Here is a 7,136-nt window from a genome sequence, read left to right as displayed (position 1 = left end):
GCCGCCCAGCCGGCCCCTCCCTGCACCCTGGGCCGCCCAGCCTGGCTCCTGCCCGGCCAGGGGACCCCAGGTCAGGCTTTTCTGCACGCCAGGCACAGTCCGCTCCTCAAGTGGTGAGGACAGTACCCGATGGGCAGACGCTGAGGCTGGATTCCAGGGACACCAGGTAAGGGACAGGGCTGCAAGTCATGTGTGTTCTTCACAGCCCTCCTGGGCCCTTTAGGCAGCCGCCACCACCAGGAAGCCTTCCCTTTGCCAGCTCCTTGGAGTCCATGCCGTCCTGGGCACAGTGTCGTGGTCCCTAGGACCTGGGGCGGTGCCCTCTGCCAGGTCCAGTCAAACCCTGGGCACTGTAGACCCCAAGGGTCCCCTGTGACACCAGACACACTGGGCCCGGGCCTCCCTTTGCCTATAAGACAGAAAACATCCCTGTTGTCCCTGGAGGACGTGCTTGGCACTGAGCTGAGGGGCGATAAGGGTTGGCCTTCAAGACTTCGCACTCCCTCCCTGTGCTGTATTCTGGGGGGGGGGGGGGGCGCTCCCACTGCTGTCTGCTCAGCTCAGACCACGCTTCCAGCCCCCAGAAGTCAGCCTAGTGTTAACCCTTGCTGGATTCTCCCAGTCTATTCCCAGAGAGGGTAGCCTGCTGGTCTGTGGGACACAGACCTCAGCCTCAGCCGCCCTGCACCCCGGCCTGCCCTCAACCCCCACCTGCCTGCACGCCTGTTCTGCCCAGCACCCAAGCCTACCCTGCACCCTGGCCTGCCCACCACAGCCAGCTTTCACCCTCAGCCTGCACCCACCTCAGCCTGCCCACACCCCTGTTCTGCTCTGCACCCAGGCCAGGCCTGCACCCCGGCCTGCCCTCACCCCCGGCCTTCCTGCACCCCTGTTCTGCCCTGCCCTCCAGCCTGCCCTGAACCCCGACCTGCCCCACCCCAGCCTGCCCGCACCCCCAGCCTGCCCGCACCCCCTGCTGCCCCACCCCAGCCTGCCCCCACCCCAGCCTGCCCGCACCCCTGTTCTGTTCTGCACCCTGGCCTGTCCTGCACCCGGACCTGCCCCCACCCCAGCCTGCCCTGTGCTTGTTTGGATTCACTGCAGTTCCTGGGTTATTATCCACTGGAGAGCTCCAGCCGGTGCCAGGCAGCGTTCACAGCCCCTCCACAGAGGAACAGCTGAAGCCCGGACTGTGGCCTCATAGTGAGCTGGGCCGGCTGCCTCCCCTGGCCTCGGTTTCCCCACCTGTCAGTGGAGGTGCTGAAAATGGCCAACCCCTCTGGAGGTTAAATGTTACGTGCCCGCGAAGTGGCAACTCTACCCCAGGCGTGTGCCAGGAGGAAGGGGGCCAGTGCCCCTAGAACCAGAACGTCCTTCCACAGAGGTGTGGGGAAAGATACACGCGGTGCAGCTCCGCAGGGCAGAGGACATCGTCACCATGGGTCGTTTTCGTTCATCTGGCTGGGCGTTGAGCTGGGCGTCCTAAACCCGTTTACGGCCGGGATGAGGGCTCGAATGGTGGGCTACACAGGAAGCCAGTGTGGGTCTCCACCCTCAGCCCTGGGCTGGGAGAGGCACCAGGGCAGAGACTCCTGCGCTCCTGGGGCCGCCTGGGCTCGGGGTCTCCTGAGCGTGATCTCTGCTGGGGGCTCCCGTGGCCCTGGGCACCCCCTAGGAAGCCACCCGTGCGTGTTGGGTCCCCAGAACCTGTGCTCCGGGCCGGGCTGCGCAGGGTGCCAGCTGGGTGGGGGCCGTGCCCGGAGGTTCCAAGGAGGACGGACGGGCCCGCGGGAGGAGGTGGGAGGGGGAGCAAAGGGTTAAGCCAGGCTCGGGAGGCCCCTGCCTGCCTGCGTCAGGGCTCAAGGCTGCTCCCGTGACTCCCTCCCCGGGGGAGATAATCGTGGCTCCTTGATATTTCCTTTCTTCTCTCCCATGCCGTATCGGAACACTGGCCCAGCCATGGGAACGTTCCTCTGCCCTCCAAGGCCACTGCGCACACAGCCCCTCCCAAGGCACGCTTGGCCTTTCCGGGACCCCCCACCCGTGGAGAAACTGCGGCCCAGTTTGTTGGGACTGCTGGCCAGGCAGCCCCACCTCTGAGCACATAGCCCAGAGCCCGCCCTACAGATGTGCACACGCACACGTGCATGCACACACCTGGCCCGCCCCCCCTCCCACTGCCTCCCCCTGGGTCTAGACGCCAGGCTCACTCAGCCCAGGTCCAGCTCCTCACCTTGACTCCAGCTCGGTTACTAATTTCCTTGACCTGGGAGCTGGGGGCCTCTTTCCCACTGAGAAGGGGGCTCTCCCCCCGGGCTTGAAGAGGGGCCTGCCACCTTCCAGCCCGCCCCTATAATGGCCACTGCCATTCTCTCATTGTCTCCTCGGGTCCTAGGCCAGCTGACCCACAGGGAAATGCCCTCCCTCAGGCTCCGCCTCAGGATCTCTACCCAAGGCCCCCCCGGCGAAGTCCGGGAGGTCGGCTAGGAACTGGAAATGCTGGGGAACCCAGCCCCAGACCACCCACTCGCTGCTTCCATTAGCTCCGGCTGGGCCTATGGGGCCTTGGTCCTAGGCCCCACTTTGCTGAGGGGAAACCGAGGCCCAGAAGAGTAGGGTGAGCTTAGCGTTCAGGAACGAGGGCCAGCCAGGGTCAGACACAATAGTCTCCCAGCTCCAGGTGCTCCCCAGGAGACCCCTTCCTGCTCTCCTTGTAAACAGAGAAACTGCCTGGCTGGGCCGGTGGGGGCTGTGGGGCACCATCTCCCCGGGGACCCCTGGCCTGGGTGGGAGCTGGAAAGGCTGAGTGGCCCCTGGATCTGGGGAAGGGGCTGGGGCTGTCGGTCCTGGCTGCAGGGTAAGGACCACGCGGGAGGGAGTCCTGTGCCTTCCTCCACGTGGCTCTGGGTCACGGGGAGAGGACCAGTCCAGACAGTCTGGGCAGGAGACCATGGGCCGTGGGAGGGAAGGACAGAGGCCTGGGGGGATGAGTGTGCACTTACACATGTGCAGGCACACGTGTGTACACTTGGGGTGTGCATGTGGGTACATGTGAGCACCTATGGGTCTGGGGGCCCTGCGGGGGGAGGGGCGGTGAAGGGCATGTGGGGGCAGCGAGGACTGGGGCTCGGAGGCCTCTGGGCCTGAAATTGCAAGTGAACAGAGCCCCTGCCTTCTTCCCCACAGTGGGGGGGGGGGGGTGGTGGGGGGAAGGGTGAAACAGGGGCGTGAGGACGCCGTGAAGACGGAGTGATCAGGGCAGCTGCCCAGGGCTAGGGCCACCAGGACGTTGGGTAGAGGGGTAAGGGACCATCGGAAAGTTTGAGGCAGACTGTGGGAGGATGAGCCCTTCCTGAGTGGGGTGGGGACCCCAGGAGCAGGAAGCAGGTGTTGTGGTGGTCTTTCGGAGGGACGCTCACTCCTGCTCGGTCTCTCCCGGGGCCCGGCCTAGAAGGGTGGGCTCTCCTTCGGGAGCCCAGGGAGGGCTCAACACCCATCAGCCAGCCACCTGGCACGGGCCGCCTGCAGGGGGCAGGGTGGGCTACCTGGCACAGTGCCAACCAGGTCCATCCAGGACTCTAGGCGTGGGTCCGGCACACCCAGGCAGCTGTCACCATGAGGGTGTCCAGGGACGCCCCCACACGCCCTCTTAGCCACTAGGCTGGCTTGAAGGATGAAGTCAGGGGCAGAGAGGTGGGTATCCCTTTAGTTCACTGCGCGGGAGGAGGGGAGGAGGCGATGACCCTCTGAGAACAAGCCGGGTTCTGGACCTGGGGTCCCCACTCTCCCCTGGGGCAGGACCACCCTCCGGGACACCCCACCAAACACGTCCTGGCCCCAAGGCTCCTTGTTTCCTGGTGGGGTGGGGCCCCGGGGCAGTAGGTCCACACCTGACCGTTTTGAGCACTTTGTTTAATGGGTCTTTGAGCATTTTTCTCTTTTCTAGAAAAAATGCAGAGTCTCTGAGAAGACTGGAGGCGGCAGCAGCAGCAGCAGGTTTCTGCATCTCCAAGGCGAGCTTAACAGAACCATCGTTTTCATTTTTTCCCAGTTATAGAACAAGACGTGGCTATTACGGAAACCGTGAGCAGCACAGAGAAGAAACCGCCGTGTGCCGCCCCGAGGCGGTCCCCGGTCACCATGTTGGGTCCAGGCATCACTTGGCCTCCGTGCTCAGCACCAGTGCTTTCCTGGGTGCCCACGGTGGGGGGGGGGGTCCCCGAGACTCGGGCGGTCTGCAGGCAGCCTCGGGCCTCACACAGGGACGCTCGCTGTCCAGCAAGTTCTCTTCCTAAATGTTCATTCGTGCTTTCATTTCTAGGCAACTCTAGCCCATCACAACTGGTCTAACTGGCTGCTTGCAGTTATCTAAAGCTTTGATCTAAATTTTATAGTTTAACTTTATAAGGTAGTTTCATGAAAGCAGATTGTTCAACAATGTGTTCTGATCGTCAGTTCACACTTCCACACCTTTTGTGCATCCCTGGGTGTTTTTTTCCCTAAAAATGTTTTTTAAGGGGTATCTGGGTGGCTCAGTCGGTTGAGCGTCCGATTCTCAGTTTCGGCTCAGGTCATGATCTCAGGGTCGTGAGTTCGAGCCCTGCGTGGAGCTCTGCACTGACAGCGGGGAGCCTGCTTGGGATTCTCTGTCTCCCTCTCTCTCTCTCTCTCTCTCTCTCTCTGCCCCTCCCCCTCTCAAGCAAGTGCACCTGTGCTCTCCTTCTCAAAACAAATAAACTTAAAAGTCTTTTTTAAGTGCTACAAAATACTTAACACTGCAAAAAGCTGTGCTTAAATGCTATGAAGGGCACACATGCAACCACTTTCCAGCTTACAAACACAACCTGAGGAGCTCGTGCAACGTCTGAACCTCCCAAGCGAGCCCTGCACTTTGGGGTTCTCATTCAGCCTGAGAACAGCTTTATGACCTTTTAGTAAAAGCACCCACTCACTTTCCCTGTTTTCTGGAATTCTGAATGTGCTTCATCAGTGATGCTGAGGACACTTGTGCTAACATTTCCTTCGGAGCCGGGCCTGCTGGCTCCCTGAAGACAGCTCAGACCTTTGCTGCTGCTTCCCAGGCCTTGTCCAACCAGGGGCATCCAGGTGTCTCTCAGCCCCCAGGCCCTAACACCCTGTGGTCACAAGGACGCTGACAGAATGCTGAGCCTCTTGCCTGCCCAGCTGTGACCCACTCGCCCGCAGGCTATAGGTCGTGAGCCCCCTGACCCCGGTTCTCCGGGGCCTCCGTCCCTCTGCTCCCCCGTGTGAACCACCAACGCCCACATTTTCTTCATAGTCTTAGTGGGCTTCCCTGGCCACCCCCTCTGCAATGCCCTGTTTTGATTATTTCCTGGTCCCTGCTCTGTTTCTGGTTGGTACCCCCGCCTTCCTGCCTGCAGCCCCCTCTGCCGCTGGAGGACCAGAGCCACAAGGGTGCGGGTGGAGGGCTTGGACTGGAACAGAGCCAGCAGGGAGAGGGTTTTTGCAGGAAAAAGGAGCTTGTGCAGCCCCGTGCTCCCCCCCACCCCGCCCCGCCCCGCCCCGCCCCGTCCAGGCGTGTCTCCCACAGCACCCTGTCCAGTGCCTCCCCAGCCTCTGGCACTCACTCAAAAAACACATCTGGGAACAACCCTGTGTTCAAGAGGATGAGAAAGTTGGATTCATTGTTTCAAAATTTATGAAAATATACACTCATGAGCAGGCAGAAGGCAGCGGGTGGGCAGGGGGCTCCCCTGGAGTGCAGGCCATGCAGTCTGTGGGGGTATCTGTCCACACGGGGGCTCCCACCACCCGCTCCACCGACCTCCTTCAGGCATCGGCGACCTCTCCTCTCCGGTCTCTGGCTGACGTGGGAAGGCGATGGGAAGGCCAGGCATGCAGGCCAAAAAGCCCAGAGCTGCAGGTGTTTACAAACCCTACCAGCCTATGGCCCATTTTTAAGCGTCAACAAGGCATGATCTCCACACTGACCACATGGGGGCACCCCTGGGCCGGCCCATGGGGGCTGGGAGTGGGGCAGTGCTGGTGGCGGGGCACCCCGCCCAGTGGAACCTGCACTTCCCCATTTTACGAACGAGGAAGTGGGCTGGGGAAACTCAAGCCACCCCCGATCTTGGCTGACGCCAGGCAGGGGCGGGTCAGTGCCACGCAGCGACGCCCGGCTGCACACTCAGCTGTCCGTGCGGTGGGTTTCTGACCTCCAGTTCGCACGTACACCTCTGTGCATCCTAGGCGTTTCCCTTTAAGAGTGTTAACGGTTACGAAATATTTCACACACGCAGGAAGACCTGCCAAACGCATCTCCGCCCTCCCGCGGTCTACCTCCTGCTGTCCAGGCAGGGGGCGCCCAGTGGCACTCCTTTTAAACTTCTTGTTCGTTCTCAGATGACTGTGGTGTGCACGGATTGTCCAGGACAGAGCCGGAGTGACCTAAATCTCTCAACTAGGAACGCTGGGAGCCCGTGGCCAGACCCTGGGTCTGCGTGTGCGGGACTCCAGGGCTGGTGAGGGGAGCGGCTCAGCCGGACCGCCTCTGGGCCCAGAACCCGCTGCCCCATGAGGTGCTGTGGGAGGGGACCCGACCCGAGAGGGGACTCGCCGGAGGTTCTGCACTCAGACCATCGAAGCCCCCTTGCTCTGCATCATCTTTGGACACAGAGATGAAGGCGTTTGTTACCTTGGATCCCTTCTCGCGGGCACTCACTTGGTTCTAGCACTTTCCGTGTCAGGTGCGTCTGACCTGACACAGGAATAACTGGAAGGATTGGTACCTGATGGCGTCTGGGCCTCGAGGAGGCCACCTGCGCGCGTGGGGGCGTGGACGGTTCTCTGCTCTCTGCTTCAGCAGTGAAACCGTGAACTAGACACAGAGCAGCTGCAGGGTGGGGCTGACCTGGCTTCCAGTTTTGTCCTAAATTTACCCCAGGCTCGGTCCTTTCTAGGGCTACACGGGAAACGGCACCTGGCCGGTGTCGCTCACGCATGACGTTTTTCACACAGCCTGTTTCGTCATCAAGGCGTCACGGCCAGGCTTTCCACACGGCTCCTTGGAGTTGCGGCTCATCCAGGCCGTTGCCTTGAGCCACGGTGAGCAGCCGGCAGTGAGGCCACAGGTCACCTCCGCTTCCGGGCGG

Source organism: Lynx canadensis, chromosome D2, assembly GCF_007474595.2.
Source record: "Lynx canadensis isolate LIC74 chromosome D2, mLynCan4.pri.v2, whole genome shotgun sequence".
Classification (NCBI taxonomy): domain Eukaryota; kingdom Metazoa; phylum Chordata; class Mammalia; order Carnivora; family Felidae; genus Lynx; species Lynx canadensis.
The sequence above is the reverse complement of the archived record's forward strand: the minus strand, read 5'-3'. Positions refer to the sequence as shown.